The sequence below is a fragment of the Camellia sinensis genome, chromosome 4, assembly GCF_055761805.1.
Source record: "Camellia sinensis isolate YWXY chromosome 4, ASM5576180v1, whole genome shotgun sequence".
Taxonomy (NCBI): Eukaryota; Viridiplantae; Streptophyta; class Magnoliopsida; order Ericales; family Theaceae; genus Camellia; species Camellia sinensis.
This window is the reverse complement of record NC_138964.1, coordinates 144,979,832-144,999,180: the sequence shown is the minus strand read 5'-3', so window position 1 is coordinate 144,999,180 and position 19,349 is coordinate 144,979,832. Positions and strand designations below refer to the sequence as shown.

The 19,349-nt window shown below is 40.5% G+C and overlaps 1 pseudogene; it reads left to right on the top strand.

Moving 5' to 3' along the window:
* LOC114269390 (cell division control protein 48 homolog A-like) overlaps positions 1 to 18,105 on the top strand; it is a 63,898-nt pseudogene extending 45,793 nt beyond the window's left edge.
* The last annotated feature ends 1,244 nt before the right edge of the window (positions 18,106 to 19,349 follow it).

The window sequence follows — 19,349 nt, the reverse complement described above, 5'->3', positions numbered from 1 at the left end:
ATACAAGTCCACATCCTAAGAGGAGAAAGTAAAAGAAAAAAAATAAATAATAAGAAATAAGGTGCAAAATGCAAATGTGACAACCATCACAATAACTGGAATGGTTCACAAAAATAATTACTGCTATTAGAAATTAAAAGGCATACTATTGATCCTAAGTCAACTTAAACAGCTACTAAAGCTTCAATTTTCCATACTGATTGTACAACATGTGGTTCAGAATATATGTTGACCATAACAAAGTTGGTTTTAGCTTTATAACTATATTTTAGTCTCTTTTTTTCATTGGTTGAGATCATTTGAAGTGAACACATTTTCTCCCCATCACAAGCTTCACATCAAACCTAACTGGGAGTGTTTCCCTTGCTTCCTTCTACAAGGAACATAAAAATAACGGTGCAACATTGTGCTCAAAGTCTCAAATCAAGTATTATTCAATCATTTCCTCCTTCCTAATGCCAACATGCGTAGTTAAATACAACACAATTTTTTCAACTTTATCCCACTTCAGAGGATAAAAGTCCCATCTGTATGATAAATACCCATTGAAATTTAAACTGCCAAACACAAAGATGGAAGTAATTTACCAATACAAAAATACACAGATTCTCATCAATATCACACTACTGGGTGATGAAGGGTTGGTGTGTTGAGAAAGATGAAAAGGTACTTTGTCATTGCACAACATTTTTTTGCATTCAAGAATAGGAAAAGTACCTCAATTCCAAGCCGCTTATTTAGAACTTCATTCCACATATTTGCAGCATATGCTGGCTGCACTCTAGTCCACATAGACATGACAGAAATGACCTGTGAACAGAGTCTGCCAGTTAGAAATTTAGCAAAGTTCTCAACATCCTCGCATTTATTCACATGTAATGCAAATGAATGATGGTATCAACTACATAGAATTTTTTCGCCGGCAAAAATGAAACAGTGAAGATGACTGTCAAAGCACAAAAAAAATAAAACGAACGAAGAAAGTGACTCCTAAAATTAATAATTCTGGCAAACTATGTATAGTACAAGTCATGCTAAGCTGCTCATCCATTTGCCATTTGTTATTCTGGCAAACTATGCATGTGCACTTTCAACACACTATCCACATGTTACCTATGTAATGAAACCATTATAATTCCGAAGCAATGACCATAATAGAACCATATCACCAAATCCAATCAAACCAGAAGGTCTTGTATTTCATATGCACCTAATACTATTATGTTCTTTATAGAGAATTCCAACGTCAGGGAGCCATTCACCTTACTGGTGCTAATCTTGTTAAAACCTGTTATGTTCTTTAAGGAGAGTAAATGAACTAGTTTGACCAATAATTTTTGTCCAATTTTCAAATTACGTTATCAATAGGTTTAAATTGATACACTAAAAAATTTAAGGACAAAATTGATGCAATTAAAACTATAATAACCAAATTGACATAATAGACAGTACAACTGTATACATGTATGTGCAAACACAATAATAGAATTTTACTTTAATTATATATACATATACATTTCAAAAATTACCCGACAAATAAAAAAATGGCTCACCAAGCTGGAAATGGTTTGGTTTCAGAGTTCCTACTATAATATTCTTTCTTTTCCCAACTTTACCCAATAAATAAAGTCACAGTTATTGAACTAATCAAACCACAAAGAGAAACAATAATATCTAATCATGAATCTCATGATTCTTATAATATTCTCACTCAGCCAAAAAACAAACAAGAAAAGCCAAAAAGATGAGGATCAGATGCGTCCGGCAAGTTGAAGCCTCAAACAACAAGATGCACACACAAATCAACCACATAAACTCATGCAAAATCAACCAAAGCCCAATCATGGAATTAATAACAAAATTCAAAATATATAAATATATATATATATATATATATATATATATATATATATACTTTAATAAAAATCAAGAGAAAGCTATGCAATCAAGTGCATAAAAAGAAAACAAAGCAAAATCATACCTTCTCAATAGAAGATGCTAATGCTTGAAGCAACCCATTTCTCTCCTCTAAGCTCTTCTGCAATCTATACATCCCCTCCTCCATCTTCTTAGCTTTGGCCTCTGCCTAGGAAAAAAAAAACAAAAAATACACAAAATTAGAGAAGGTCCCACAAAGAACATCACTTTATAGAGAAGAACAAAAAGGTGAAATGAAATGATTTTATTTCCAAAGTACACACAGATGCAAACAAATATACATAGAAACATATAAACAAATATAAAAATTCACATGCTTATCTTGTTAGGGTTTGGAAGGCAAATGATTGCTCCTGTGAAGCGAGACGGCTTTGGACCTTCTTGAGCTCCACCGCCAGCGACACCACGTTCCGCCAGAAGCTCTGCTTCTTCTCACTCAGATCCTTCAATAATGGATCGATACTTCTCGGCATGCAGAACATTGTCGTTCCATGCAATCACCTCATTGTCCATGCGATTGAAGCTTCTCTCCATCACGATCTTCCACTCCTCCGTACTCGAATCCTTCTTCTCTATCTCTTCCTTTACAAGTTCATGTAACTAATCTCTACACTTCATCGCCACCTACAAAGAAATCAAACACCGATTAACACTTGTTAATGAAAAACAAAATAAAAATGACTTGCTTTTTCGATTTCGGATCTGCGATTTGCGTGAGAGAGAGAGAGAGAGAGATCAAATCTAACAAAATGCAAGAGACATCAAATCAAATCGAGTTCAGATTTCGAACAAATTAGAACGACTTTCTTTTTCGATTTTGGATCTGCGATTTGTGAGAGAGAGAGAAATCGAGTTCGATGAAGAACAGCTAGAGTGAGAAAGATCGATATTAATCGCGAGAGAGAAGAGCAATTTATGAGAGAGATTATGTGTTACTTTTGTAATTGGAATGGGGTTAAGTGTCTGTTAAGTTCAACAGACTTGGCTCATTGAGACCATTAACAAGCATCTGTGGACGCGGCCTCGTGGGCTTACTGCTTTTCCACAGTTCAGACTCAAATGTCACGATTCTTAATCTGATCCCACAATGTGCGATGTGAGATTGATAAATCACCAAAGAGCCCAAATCCGGCAAATCGTTTTGGAAAATTGATTTTTGAGAAAGAAGTGCCAAACATGGACTACTTTGCCAGATACAGAGTCGCCACCTAAATATTTTATTTTGGGAGAATTTAGGAAACCCTGACTCATGCCTAAGGCCATGTGTCCATCGTCACCAAAGTTGCCTCGGCTCGGAAACTTGGGTACGATTGGGGAAGGTCATCTATGAGCACCCCCGCTCGCCCGATCAAAGATCGGCATGTACTAAACATGATATTTTGTTTTGAAAACATATGTATTCTTATTCCGATTAATTAGCTAGAATTACTATGTGATGCGCACAACACACAAGTATAGACTAAATCACCTAATTTGGAACAAAGCATCGCATATCCGTTTGTTTGGAAATGGTTCAAAGTTTACTACTCGTAAGTAGGCTAAAACATGGATTTCAATGAATTGGTCCAATTCAAGCAACCCAACCTTCACCCACAGGCATTCAGGCAGTTATATCACATAAGCACATAGTCTCATGGCAAGCATGCTATCATATTAACACTTACACACATGCAAGATGCTAAAGCATAAATACTCACAGTGTACTCCGAGCCAAAACAATGAACATGTTAGTAATCAAATGTATGATCCAAGTCCATGTTAAAATGGCTAATGCATCGCAGGCAAAATGCAACTAGAATAGGCTCGGCTAATCTAAAGTGGCATATGAGATGCGATAATTCGATACATGTATTCAAGTTGAAATTTAAATACAATGCAGTTAGTATGATGCGTCGAGCCCGGTGCATGCAATACAGATGAATGAATGCAAAGATGCATAGCATAAGGTATGCTAAATCAAATATGCCCTAGAAGTAACCATCGTAAACGGTTAAGTAAAAGGGAGAAAGAAGTGGAGGTTGGAGGACATGCATCACACACATGCACGCTTATTACATAATTGCGCCCTCTCGAGGGAGGGACCAAAAGAATAATACAGATTAATTAACTAACAAGCTAATTAAATATTACACAATACTTAATTAATTAAATGAATTAATTAAGCTAAGAAAGCAGTAAAGAGGCCTCGGAAGGAGAGATGAATGCGTGCATGCTCAGCTTTGCTCGGAAATCCATCGCCATACTCATGCTGCCTCTACTTACACTGCTCTGTGCTTCTGAAGACTTCACAAGTCCCAATGAGGCTTCAGAATCAATGCCTGAGCACTGTGGGATGTCACCAACCAAGAGGTGAGGCCACCGGCCATGGGGAACTGGTCATCGACCATTTGTGGTAATCTCAGCTAACAATTAATGGCCGGCCGGCACTAAAGATGGTCGACTGGCCATCTCTTCCTGCAGAATCCTGTTTTGCTACAGCAGAGGACAGACAGAACATGGCGATGTATTTTCAAAGCAATTTATGCACCACCACACTCCTTATCATGTTTGAGACTCAAAGGAGTATGGTTCTCGACCTTCGGACCATCAATCACGCATTTCAATGCATGATGGCCCAAGGTGCCAAGTGTGCAAATCAATATGGAATGAAATGCATATAACACGTAAGGGGGTCCTATCCTCCATCATGGTTGATCAAGAGGCAAAGGATGCATGCTCGATGCTATGCAACCTAAACATGCGAGCATACTAGTGCAAAATGAGCATACAAGCAACAATGTTACACAAGGCAATTAGCATATAACAATATGCAAAGACAAGCATGCAAACAAGCATGTGACTTCGTTCAATCGTGTAACAACATGTGAGGCAAACATGTAACAACATGTTAAGCAACGTAAAACCAAAAGAATGCATGCCAAATGCACTACCGTTTAAGCATGCAACAACATATTGATAGGCCAAGTATGCGACAACATGCAAGGCAAGCATGCAACAACATGCGGAAATGGTCTTAAACCAAAATGGGTAGCTCTCGAATACGCCCAAATCAGCGGCCAAAATGCTAAGTGATAAGGGACAAAACCACATACAAACATGCATGGTAGTTGGCCTAACACATAAGCATCAAAGGGAGACTTTTAAGCACACTTAAAAGGAATGAAAAAAAAAAAAAAAGCATGCAAATGTGACAACACGTTAAACTCTGAAAACATGCTAGGAATGATGCCAAACCAACTAAACAAAGTAAGCAAAGCGTGCAAGAGAGCCTAAAGCTTGAAGCTAGCCGAAGGACTCAAACCAAGGCTACATGAAGCAAGCCCCAAGGGGACAAGGGGACCTAAAACAGTCCCAAATCAAGCTAAAGTGAGCCTAAAACATGCAATGACCAAAACCAAAACAAGCTAAAACGAAGGGGCAAAACCATGAAGCATGCAAGGCCAACAAAGAGGTGTTACACTACACCTAATACAACCAAACATGGCACGATTTAAGCGACCCAAAACAGAGTTAGGACATGTCAAAATGAGCCCAAAAATCCACTTAGATGGCATCCCAATGACCTAAACATGATGGCATACACAATGACATATTCATGAGGCATAAAACATAAACTCTTTAAGACAATAAAGGAGTGATAAGTGCAAGTATTCAAGCATGAAATATGGACTGAAATAACTTTCTAAGTGATGCCAAACCACTGAAATGATCCACATAGAGCATGCTAGCAACTTGGACACTCAAAGCTAACAAGCTAGGTTGCATGGTGGCTATACAAAACAATGCAAACATGACCAAGAAGACCAAAATCAGAGCTCAAGCATGCTACAACAAGCCTAAAAGCTTCATGGACTTGGGCCAAAACATGTAAGCATAGTAGTCTAAATGCTAGGTACATATTAAGGCAAATCATGGGTTTACATGACAAGTATACAAAGAAAGCACGGCATGTCTAAACCATCTCAAAACAGAGGTGTATCATGGCAAAACAAAGCCTAATACATGCTTAAATGGAGCTAAAACAAACTAAACATACATGCTACCACATAAGCCATTTATGCAAACATTAAAGACAACAAGGAGAGGGGATGACCCTCTCTCTTTTAGGACCTCAAAACCACCTCTCCACCACTGAAAATCCTCTAGATTTCAGTGGTAGAGCGGTCATGCAAAGACCAAAACAATGGCCAAAAGGTATGGCCTAAAACAAGGCCTAACAAGGCCTTGAAGGGGGGAGACAACCCCAAACCTCAAAGTGACCTTAAACAAAGTTCTAAAGCACACAAAATCAGAACTTTTATCAGTTATAGTCAAAGCTTAAAACAATAAGTAAGATAGGCTAAAAGCTTGTGCAAAAATGGAGAATAAAGAGGATAGTTTCTCACCCTTGAAGAACCTTCTCAAGAACACCACTCCAGCAGGTTTTCTGAGTTCAAAGCAACCCAAGAACACCAGAATCCACCTCCAAGGACCTCAGCTCCAAGAGGATGGTGTTCTAGTGTGTGTTTGTGTACAATAGTAAGACAAAAACACACTTTTTGATTACAAAACAAAACTAGACAATGAGTTATAGATACAATACTATATCTAACCTCTCTAACCCCAATTCTCTGAACCTTGGAGGAGGGAGGAGGAGTTCCCTCTTTATAGAGGCTGAAATCCTCAAGCTTCCAAGAGAAGCTAAACAAGAGGCAAATCCCTCCATACACGTGTATGGAGGGGGTGTAATGTGGATGCCACCTGTGATAGCTATCATAAAATATCTGTCAAAAGAAAATGGAAAGGGGTCAGCTAGAAAATATGGCCGATTGACCAACAAAAATGGCCGGCCGACCAAAAACATTGCCGACCGACCAAAATATTTGGCCGGTAGCAAGAAAACAAGGCCGATGGCCTCAAGCCAAGGCCGGTGAGGTGTAGGGATGGCCAACAAGCCATTCCCTGCCCTGAGAAGCAAAACACAAGTGTTTGGTGCACAACTAAGCACAAAACAAACAAGTCGAGAGGTCTTGAGGCAAGGCGCACGATCGAAACCTCCGAGAACTCAAGACGAACACGAACATGGATGATCACCGAGTGTTCAATTGGTGACGTCCAAGTCTTCAATTGGTACCCAGTCACTGCATTCTGTACTGATACGCTGCTTACAGTACTCATACACGGCATTCTGCACTAATATACCGCTCACAGCATTCATACACTATACTCATACGCTACATTATGTATTCATACTCTGCTTTGCGTAGCATAACTGATGTATTTACCATTTGTCCTTTTCAGCCCCCATTCCAGATACCAGCTGCAGGGGGGCTCCAGCAGGACCATCCGTGTCTGCCCAAGGAGGAGGGAGAGCAAGACGAGAGACCACAGTACCCCCCCGCATCAAAGCGGGGCACACTCATGTTGGGAGCAACTCGCAGGCACCGATTCCAGATGATGATGAGTCCGAGACAGAGGCAGAGGCAGAGTCGTCTGAGGATGAGACTGGAGATGACTCGTGCTCAGGCTCAGATGGTGGGGCCGGTGACAATGCTCCTGGACCTTGGTCCATGAAGAGGACGAGGACAGACTCTCATGCCTGAGACCAGTTGACGTTGATCTAGACTTTTGCTGCTTTTCTTTCTTTTTGCTTTATTTTCCTTTTAGCTAGCATTTTGAGCACTCTGTACTGCCTCAGGCAGCTTTTATTTTCCTCAAAACTATGTACTTGAAAAGATGATATAATGAAACAAGCTTTTTGTTTTGAAAAAGAGTGTTGCATTTGTACATCGCATCGCATCGTATCGTATCATACCATATCACATAACAATGTAATCAGATGGAAATTGAACATGCATGTACTACCAGGTCAGGTAGACCAACATAACAAATAAAACAAATTAACTCAATAAGCAATAATGAGACCTTAACAAGTTTACAACTCAATAAGTAGAGAGCAACAACTCGATAAGAAAAATTACGACAACTTGGTAATCAAATGAGTAACAACTCGATAAGCAAATGAGTAACAACTTGATAAGCAAATGAGCGACAACTCGATAAGCAAAATGAGTAAATGAGCAACAACTCGATAAGCAAATTGAAGTAATACAGGTGTGACTTTGCAAAATCAACACCGGAAGGCACTGGAAGTGGAACTAATCACAAGTTCTCAATATGTTCAACATATAGAGTGTTCGTTTTGAGCACACAGCTTGCAAGACAGTACTCTGTTTATTTTGGTCATATGGCTCATGCAGGACACTGCTAATTCTAAACATACAGCCCATTCTGAATATTGCTCATTCTGAACTCACAGTCCATAACACAATATTCAGTTTATTCGGCACACAGCTAATTCTAAACAAACAGTTCGATCCAAACAGATGAGATGCAAAGATGGGTTTGGCAGAAGTTGAAACATACTCAGATGCTCCAAACGTGGAAGAACAAATGTGGAGAATGGCACAGCACTCTGAGCACAAAACGATTCATTTTGAAAATTGAGAATGAATTCTCAATCGGGTATTGAGCCTATGACTGAACACAGTGAAAAAAGACTCAACAACAGAAAACAAAAGGTATACAACCTAAAGACAAACACAGACACTTGAAACGACTCAAGACAAGAATCGAGACAAACAAAAACAAAAGACACGACAGTCGAACGTGTTACAAAGGTGAGAGGCCTCTCAATTCGCGAGGAGCCAGTTTCTCCGGGTATTGTTTCCCACCCTTTCTCATTTGTGATTCTCACATCACTCTAGCACTCAATCTCTATTTTTCTAAAAAAGCCCTTTTCTCACTTTTTCTCAACGCACATCTCTCTATTCTTCAATCTCTCATTTTTTTTATCCCTCCCCTAGGTGGTTTGATGGATAAACAAAAAGTTGTGGGTTCATGCCCAACACTACCAGCTCGCGGCTATCTCCTCCAGTGTCATTTAGTTGAGGCCCCAGATGAGGGAGTGGAGTAACTTGATCCACTCGAATTCGCGCTTCTCACTTGGCTTGATACCCCGTTGCTTGGAGGACGTTGAGAGCTTTCGGCCCTTTGTTGTTAACTTCAGCTGTGCGCTTTTCTGGAGAATACGGTGCCTTTTCCGGCAAGTATGGTGCCCTTTATGGCAAATGCATAGATAACGGGGAAAAGACAGGAAGCCTGACTCAACTGTGCCCCTAGTTCATCATTTTGACCATTTTTTATTTTGGCTTTTCTACTAAAACAATTTTGACCAATATGAAAGTTTGATTAACATGCTTGTTCAATTTTCTAATTTGAAATCATGCAAGTCAGGCTGTGAGCACTGAAAATTTTCCTTTTTTGGGTCTAAAAAATGGCCCTGTTTTTTTGGAAAAATTGGAATAATTTTCGAGAAAATTAGTCAACCTCAGTAAAAATTCTCAAAAAGTGTTTTTACAAACGGCCACTGCTCAACGAGCATAGAACCTACTCTTGAGATACACCACCTTAGATCCGAAGCAATGGAAAATTGCCCTTTACCTAAATGGCACTGCACGGCAACAGAAGGCTGCCCCTTGCTCGAATGGCACCGCAATACACTGTATGGCAGCGGAAAGTTGCCCCTTGTTTGGATAGCACCGCAGTGAATTGTAATCAGCCTTCAAAGTGACGATCACAACCGAACTCCCGGATACAGAGAAAACAAAGATGATCAAAACCATTACATGGACATAATCGATTTGGAAGTGTTTGTGGCTGGATTTCATAATGAAGTTGCCTACGTATCCCAAACATGGAAATCAAGACTTACGTAGTTCCGGTTAAGGGACACTCGGGTATTAACCTCTCCTTTTACGCTCTAACTTTTGCCAAGGCCGCCCTTTTCGGGTTTTCAACCTTGTGAGCTTTGTTCTTCTTTTCTTTTCAATTCTTTTCATTTCTTTTCTTTTTTTCTTTTCATTTTCTTCATTTTTCTTTTTGCTTGCTCTAACTTTTGCCTGGGTCACCCTTCCGGGTTTTCTGCCCAGCGAGCCTCTCAAGGGTAAAAGTGTAGCTTTGTCCATGTCAAATGGTTTTGAGATCTCGAAGCCATCTGAATCCAGAAGAATGGCCGCTGTTTACTGATGATGCCGGAGTCCATCCAATGGGGGCTGAATTTGCCCCTAGTGTTGTGGATAGGAACTCAGTTATTCTCCAGTAGTACTTTCTTCTTTCCTTCCTTCTGGGATTTGGCATTCTTGCCAATCTTCATCTTGGACTCTTCGAGTGCATTATCTGACGTCTTTTGCCCCTTGTTCGAGAGGTGCTTCTGATCTGGCCATACAATCCTCACATTGCAGTTGACCGTTGAACATTCTGAACGCAAGTTCAACTGTTTGAAAGCAAAAGGCGGTCGAGTCTCGAGGCTGAGAGCGATCCTAGGCTGCACAATCTCAAGAGCGATTCCACACAAGTCTTCCCAGGACCGTGCAAAACATTTTTTGAAATTTTTACGAAAGCAACAAATCGCTCGCGCTGAAGACAGTGTAGAACCAATCTGGATCAAGCCAGGGCCCTTCTCAGTGCTCACGTTAACAAACATGATCTCATTCATTAAGGGCTTAGCATGCCTCTCTTTCTCTCAAGTTGATCAAATTTTTATAAATCCCGAGAAATTCCTTCCTCTTCATTTTCACCACAGTGTTCAAAAAAAGTTTTGAAAAACTTAGGTCAATACAATGATTTCAAGGTACAGAAGAGCAAGTGAAAAGCACTGCCACTTCACTCAAATCTTCTAGCACAACTGATTCAACTGATTCAAGGCAGAAATAAACACAAAACACGAAAACCACTACTGTTCATTCAGATCTTCGGGTGTAACTGGCTCCCTGGCAAAAACAGACTCAAAAAAGTGGAAAAGACAAATACCAAAACAAGTAAGTGATGTCCGAGGTGACACCCCCGAAATCACCCGACTCTAACAAAACAGGACTGACTCGATACAACAAGACAGACCTTAATCAAAAAGACTTACTCAAAACAACGAGACAGACTCGAAATAAAACCACAGAACTGACTCAACACCCGAGTCAAAAACTATAAAAGCTAGCATTCGCAAACGCTCAAAACAGTGCGTGCCATACGCCACATCTGAAGTAAACCGAGCGCCGCTCGCAGGTGGGCCAACCCCTGATCACATACTTGTATTATCTTCAAAGTCCACAAACTCAGTAGTGACAGACTTTGTTAAGCTAGGTGGGAGGATGACCTCATCATCGATCAAGTCTTGCACTTCGTGGCGAAGACGAAAGCAATTGTTGGTGGTGTGACCAGCCTGTTGATGGTACGTACAGTACTGGGTAGCATCATGTGAGAGAGGGAGATTACTCGGGAGAGGCCGAGGCTCAAAAGGTTTGAGATGACCTTTTTCAGTGAGGATTCGAAGAGCCTTGGACAAAGGCATGTAGAGGGCATGAAAAACCCTGCGCCATTGGGGTAGATACTTCGAAGTCTGTAGACCTTTGCTGGACGCACTAGCAAAAGGATCAGCAGGTGCTGTCTTGGCTCTCGGATCTTTTCCAGGTGCAGGATTAGGGTTGGGAGGAACAGTTCTGGTACGACGGTCCCTATCTCGATTTTCCCTTTGGCTTGAACTGCTCTCGGTCTGAGTAGGGAAGATGTCATCCACAGTCTTAGCCAAAACCGCGAATACTTGTTGCTTATTCAACCCTTTCGCTTTTAGAGCCTCGACAGCTTGCTGAAGTTGTTCGTATGGATCAGCGTCCACCTTCATCTTGTTCTTTCCACTAGCCTCAGCTTGGTGGGAGGTTTGGGTTGTTGCTTTAGTGCGAAGCCCCGTTGTCGTTGATATGTCATTGCCGGAGTTTGAGACAGCTTCAAGTTGGCTGAGCTCAATTACAATTCGCCCCAGTAACGGGGGCTCCTGCGGCATGAAGTTCCCGGTATATGATGTGGTTGGTGGCGAAGCCGACATTCCATAGGTGAGGTCAGCCACAGACCTTTGGAGGTCGCCAATCATTCCCATCAACTCAAACGTGCTGGGCTCACGAGTTTGAAACAACTGGGGCGTCCAGATCGGGTGCGCGACAGGCGACCTAGGCTGATGTGGTATTTCAACATTGGTCTCATCCTGCAAGATGATTCCTTGGTCCAATGCGGCTACCATAACCACAATTTCGTCGAAATTTTGTGTCATCATAAGTCTGTTGAACTGAACGGAGATGATGTAATCGGTGACTAACGAAGCAGGTGAACCGGTAAGCCTTGACTGGTCTTTCCTCAACAAAAGGGAACGCTGGCTGCTCCAAACTAAATCTCTGAACTGAAAGAGAAAGTAGGCAACATCTCATCCCAATTTTACTAGAACAGACATAAGTTTAGCTGAATAACTGCATTCGACCACTGATCACTGTTCCCCAAAATTACTGTCCCAAATCTGAATCTGATACCCGCAGATATAACTGATTCTCAAAACACTGATGCCTGCAGGCTTGATGTCCAGACTTGCAGACTGATATGTGTATTCCCTGTAGAGGTCAACTCTAACACATAACAAATAAGTGAGAGCAAAAACACCCCTATGTTGGGGTAGGGTTTCCCTGTCCTATTGTCAGGAGCTAGGGTTTCACTACGCACACCATGGTTTCAAACAACCTATAATCGGGTAAGCAACCTGTCCTAGTTTGGAATGGTCACTATGGATTTCGAATATGCACTAGGTCAAATGGTTGAAAAGGGTGCCCCGGTAAAAAACGAGGTTTGTGTTCCCATCGTAGCAGAGCCCATAACCGGTCAGCCTTATGGCACGCTTCTCAAAGCAAGCCTCCGACAAACCGTTTAGGAATAGCAGATGGCAAACACGGTGTCCTAGGCGCACCAATGCACATGCAATGCAAAGAAACACATAAGTGTAATCAAAACAAGATATCATGAGTTCGAGTCAAGTTTTCTAACTCCCTAGCAGAGTCGCCAGAAACTGTGGACACGCCCTCGTGGGCTTACTGCTTTTCCACAGTTCGGACTCAAATGCCACAGTTCTTAATCTGATCCCACAATGTACGATGTGAGATTGATAAATCACCAAGGAGTCCAAATCCGACAAATCGTTTTAGAAAACTGATTTTTGAGAGAGAAGTGCCAAACATGGACTACTTTGCCAGATACAGAGTCGCCACCTAAATATTTTATTTTGGGAGAATTTAGGAAACCCTGACTTGTGCCTAAGGCCACGTGTCCGTCATCACCAAAGTTGCCTCAGTTCGGGAACTTGGGTACGATTGGGGAAGGTCATCTATGAGCACCCCCGCTCCCCCGATCAAAGATCGGCTTGTACTAAACATGATATTTTGTTTTGAAAACATATGTATTCTTATTCTGGTTAATTAGCTAGAATTACTATGTGATGCGCACAACACACAAGTATAGGCTAGATCGCCTAATTTGGAACAAAGCATCGCATATCCGTTTGTTTGGAAATGGTTCGAAGTTTGCTACTCGTAAGTAGGCTAAAACACGGATTTTAATGAATTGGTCCAATTCAAGCAACCCAACCTTCACCCACAAGCATTCAGGCAGTTATATCACATAAGCACATTGTCTCATGGCAAGCATGCTATCATGTTAACACTTACACACATGCAAGATGCTAAAGCATAAATACTCACAATGTACTCCGAGCCAAAACAATGAACATGTTAGTAATCAAATGTATGATCCAAGTCCATGTTAAAATGGCTAATGCATCGCAGGCAAAATGCAACTAGAATAGGCTCGGCTAATCTAAAGTGGCATATGAGATGCGACAATTCGATACATGTATTCACGTTGAAATTTAAATACAACGCAGTTAGTATGATGCGTCGAGCCCGGCGCATGCAATACAGATGAATGAATGCAAACATGCATAGCATAAGGTATGCTAAATCAAATATGCCCTAGAAGTAACCATCGTAAGCGGTTAAGTAAAAGGGAGAAAGAAGTGGAGGTTGGAAGACATGCATCACACACACGCACGCTTATTACACAATTGCACCCTCTCGAGGGAGGGACCAAAAGAATAATACAGATTAATTAACTAACAAGCTAATTAAATATTACACAATACTTAATTAATTAAATGAATTAATTAAGCTAAGAAAGCAGTAAAGAGGCCTCGGGAGGAGGGATGAATGCGTGCACGCTCGGCTCCGCTCAGAAATCCATCGCCATACTCATGCTGCCTCTGCTTACACTGTTCTATGCTTCTGAAGACTTCACAAGTCCCAAGGAGGCTTCAGAATCACTCCCTGAGCACTGTGGGATGTCACCGACCAGGAGGTGAGGCCACCGGCCATGGGGAACTGGTCATCGACCATTTATGGTAATCTCGGCTAACAATTAATGGCCGGCCGGCACTAAAGATGGTCGACCGGCCATCTCTTCCTGCAGAATCCTGTTTTGCTGCAGCAGAGGACAAACAGAACATGGCGATGTATTTTCAAAGCAATTTATGCACCACCACACTCCTTATCATGTTTAAGACTCAAAGGAGTATGGTTCTCGACCTTCGGACCATCAATCACGCATTTCAATGCATGATGGCCCAAGGTGCCAAGTGTGCAAATCAATATGGAATGAAATGCATATAACACGTAAGGGGGTCCTATCCTCCATCATGGTTGATCAAGAGGCAAGGGATACATGTTCGATGCTATGCAACCTAAACATGCGTGCATACTAGTGCAAAATGAGCATACAAGCAACAATGTTACACAAGGCAATTAGCATATAACAATATGCAAAGACAAGCATGCAAACAAGCATGTGACTTCGTTCAATCGTGTAACAACATGTGAGGCAAACATGTAACAACATGTTAAGCAACGTAAAACCAAAAGAATGCATGCCAAATGCACTACCGTTTAAGCATGCAACAACATATTGATAGGCCAAGTATGCGACAACATGCAAGGCAAGCATGCAACAACATGCGGGAATGGTCTTAAACCACAATGTGCAGCTCTTGAATACGCCCAAATCAGTGACCAAAATGCTAAGGGATAAGGGACAAAACCACATACAAACAAGCATGGTAGTTGGCCTAACACTTAAGCATCAAATGGAGACTTTTAAGCACACTTAAAAGGAATAGAAAAAAAAAAAGCATGCAAATGTGACAACACGTTAAACTCTGAAAACATGCTAGGAATGATGCCAAACCAACTAAACAAAGTAAGCAAAGCGTGCAAGAGAGCCTAAAGCTTGAAGCTAGCCGAAAGACTCAAACCAAGGCTACATGAAGCAAGCCCCAAGGGGACAAGGGGACCTAAAACAGTCCCAAATCAAGCTAAAGTGAGCCTAAAACATGCAATGACCAAAGCCAAAACAAGCTAAAACGAAGGGGCAAAACCATGAAGCATGCAAAGCCAACAAAGAGGTGTTACACTACACCTAATACAACCAAACATGGCACAATTTAAGCGACCCAAAATAGAGTTAGGACATGTCAAAATGAGCCCAAAAACCCACTTAGATGGCATCCCAATGACCTAAACATGATGGCATACACAATGACACATTCATGAGGCATAAAACACAAACTCTTTAAGACAATAAAGGAGTGATAAGTGCAAGTATTCAAGCATGAAATATGGACTGAAATAACATTCTAAGTGATGCCAAACCACTGAAATGATCCACATAGAGCATGCTAGCAACTTGGACACTTAAAGCTAACAAGCTAGGTTGCATGGTGGCTATACAAAATAATGCAAGCATGACCAAGAAGACCAAAATCAGAGCTCAAGCATGCTACAACAAGCCTAAAAGCTTCATGGAGTTGGGCCAAAACATGTAAGCATAGTAGTCTAAATGCTAGGTACATATTAAGGCAAATCATGGGTTTACATGACAAGTATACAAAGCAAGCACGGCATGTCTAAACCATCTCAAAACAGAGGTGTATCATGGCAAAACAAAGCCTAATACATGCTTAAATGGAGCTAAAACGAACTAAACATACATGCTACCACATAAGCCATTTATGCAAGCATTAAAGACAACAAGGAGAGGGGATGACCCTCTTCCTTTTAGGACCTCAAAACCACCTCTCCACCACTGAAAATCCTCTGGATTTCAGTGGTAGAGAGGTCATGCAAAGACCAAAACAATGGCCGAAAGTTATGGCCTAAAACAAGGCCTAACAAGGCCTTGGAGGGAGGAGACAACCCCAAACCTCAAAGTGACCTTAAAGAAAGTTCTAAAGCACACAAAATCAGAACTTTTATCAGTTATAGTTGAAGTTTAAAACAATAAGCAAGATAGGCTAAAAGCTTGTGCAAAAATGGGGAATAAAGAGGATAGTTTCTCACCCTTGAAGAACCTTCTCAAGAACACCACTCCAGCAAGTTTCTGAGTTCAAAGCAACCCAAGAATACCAGAACCCACCTCCAAGGACCTTAGCTCCAAGAGGATGGTGTTCTAGTGTGTGTTTGTGTACAATAGTAAGACAAAAATACACTTTTTGAGTACAAAATAAAACTGGACAAGGAGTTATAAATACAATACTATATCTAACCTCTCTAACCCCAATTCTCTAAACCTTGGAGGAGAGAGGAGGAGTTCCTTCTTTATAGAGGCTCAAGTCCTCAAGCTTCCAAGAGAAGCTAAACAAGAGGCAAATCCCTCCATACACGTGTATGGAGTGGGTGTAATGTGGATGCCACCTGTGACAGCTAGCATAAAATATCTGCCAAATGCAGATGGAAAGGGGTCGGCTGGAAAATATGGCCGATTGACCAACAAAAATGGTCGGCCGACCAAAAACATTGCCGACCGACCAAAAATATTTGGCCGGTAGCAAGAAAACAAGGCCGGTGGCCTCAACCCAAGGCTGGTGTGGTGTAGGGATGGCCAACAAGCCATTCCCTGCCCTGAGAAGCAAAACACAAGTGTTTGGTGCACAACCAAGTACAAAACAAACAAGTCGAGAGGTCTTGAGGCAAGGCGCGCGACCGAAACCTCCGAGAACTCAAGACGAACGCAAACATGGATGATCACCGAGTGTTTAATTGGTGACGTCCAAGTCTTGAGGATAGTCAAAAATGGGGTGTCTACAGCATCACGCCTTGAAAAATGTGTTGACTAATGAGGTATACCACAACATTTTTTAAAACGTCTTGATTCAAGTGCCGTTATGGACCACTTTTCTTGTAGTGTAATGTGCGAGATAATAACATCACAAAAAAAAAATTAGTACATAACAAGAGCAAAGTATTTATGTTTCCTGAAACCTTTTAAAGAAGAAGAAGAAGAATGGAAAATGCATTTTAGTGTTAAAAAGACTCATTTATTATCCTTGACACTCACTTGCCCATCTTCTGAAATTATTTACTCGCAATTTACACCCTATATTTTAGGAACTGCACCTCTGTTTCTCTTTCTTTTTTTCCCTTCATCATGTTTCTTTATCTAACACTATGTTACCAGAAAACGCTAATACTCTAGCGAATTATGTATTGGTACGCACGTTCCAAAACATGGCACATTTCTGTTCCAAAACAGTAAATTTAGTGATCCGAAGCGATCCTTAAAGTTTTTTCCAATATATTTCCTTAAATGTTACCTTAGGAGAAAAAAATCAAATATACGAACCAAAATCTAACGTGAGTTAAGTTTTGCAAGACAAAAATCAAAAATAGGTTATAATTTTTATAGAAATGATATGCTTCATGAAAATATATATATATATATATATTTTTTATTGGATACCTAATAGTTAAAAGAAAATTACTTTACAAGTATCTTAAATTCGTAAGTGTAATATATATAAATCGACTCTTATTGTACCACATTTTAGAGTATGTGGCATATCACGTTCCCGTTCCATGTACCAGAATGATCCGCGTTCTAGGTAACATAGATCTAACACATGGGGAATGATAGGATATTGAGAGAGAAAAGAAGAAGAAAGAGAACCCTGAAGCAATGGAAGAAGATGATGTGGACGATTTATCTGAGATTAAGCCAGCACATTTTGAGGAGTCAATGAAATATGCCCACCGAAGTGTCAATGATGCAAACATTAGGAAGTACCAGCTCTTTGCTCAAACTCTACAGCAATCTCCTGAAATTGGATCAGAGTTTCGGTTTCCAGATCTCCCCGAGAATGCAACAGCAGCTGGAGCTTCCAACCCATTTTCTTCTGCCCCTGCTGTCGGAGATGATGATGATAATTTGTATAGCTGAATTTAAGTGAATGCAACCTGGCGGTCTTGCAGTTTACAAGTATAAAATCCATTACTTGATAGCATATAAGTTTATTTTGTTGGTTGTAGTATGATGTTTTGTTCTAAAACACTCTGAATTTTAGTTTAGTTTTATGGTTTTGATGAGTAGTTCTTAGATTTCATCCATGGATATACTGATGATCTGTTTGCTTAATATCTACCTTGTTAGCAAAACTGGTTGGATTCTTCCATTGATGACAATCTTTGGGAGTAACTATTTAGTTGATTCGGATCACTACTTCAATTTTGGCTTTGATCCTTTAAACTTGACCATATTAAAAAAAAAAAAAAAAAAAAAAAGGAATGGTTGGATTTTGGGTTCTAATTTTTTTTTTTTTTTTTTTTATATGTGGTTGTGCGTTTTGGGATTAAAATTGATTTGGTTTGAATCTTGACACAGTGGTCTTAGAATGCATAGCTAAAGAAGAAAGATCTTCTTGGCAAGTGGTTGCTACCTACGGAGAAGCGGGTTTGGCTATCGGTAATATTTTGGCTAGGAACATGGCCCTTCTTGTTAAGTGGTTATAGAGATTTTCACTTGAGACTGATTCACTATGGCATTCGATTATAAGAAGCAAATATGAGACTTATGACAATAGTAGCGATTCACGAGTGATTTTGAGGGGTAACTGCCGTGCTTCTTGGAAGTCAATTTCTCAAATTTCACATGTTGGTCTCGTCATCTTTCTGTAAGGGTGGGCAATCGAAACTTGTTCGATTTTGGGAGGATGTTTGGATGGGTCAATCTTCTTTTGCTGCTGATTTCCCACATCTATATAGAGTGGCCCAATCTTATAATTCTTCAATTGTTTCCATGGCTTGTTCACTTTTGGCTTCAATTTCCTGGAATTTTGATTTTTCTAGGAATCTTAATGATAAGGAGCCTTCACAGTTGACTTCTCTATTGTCTAGAATTGATCATTTTTCTTTATCTCCTATTTTGGAGGACAAGAGGGTTTGGGCTATTCATTTGCTCAAGATATTTTCTTGTAAGTCTTTTTTTGATTACATAATTGATAATCCTCATGTTCTTTAGTTTCCTCTTTGCAAAAAAGTTTGGAACGTTTGTGCTCCCCTAAAGGTAAAGGTGTTCATGTGAGCCTTGGTTCATGGGGCATTTTGACAAATGATATATTGCAGAAACGGAGATCTAATCGTTTTCTAAATCCTCAGCAGTGCATTATGTGTTGTAAGAATAGGGAT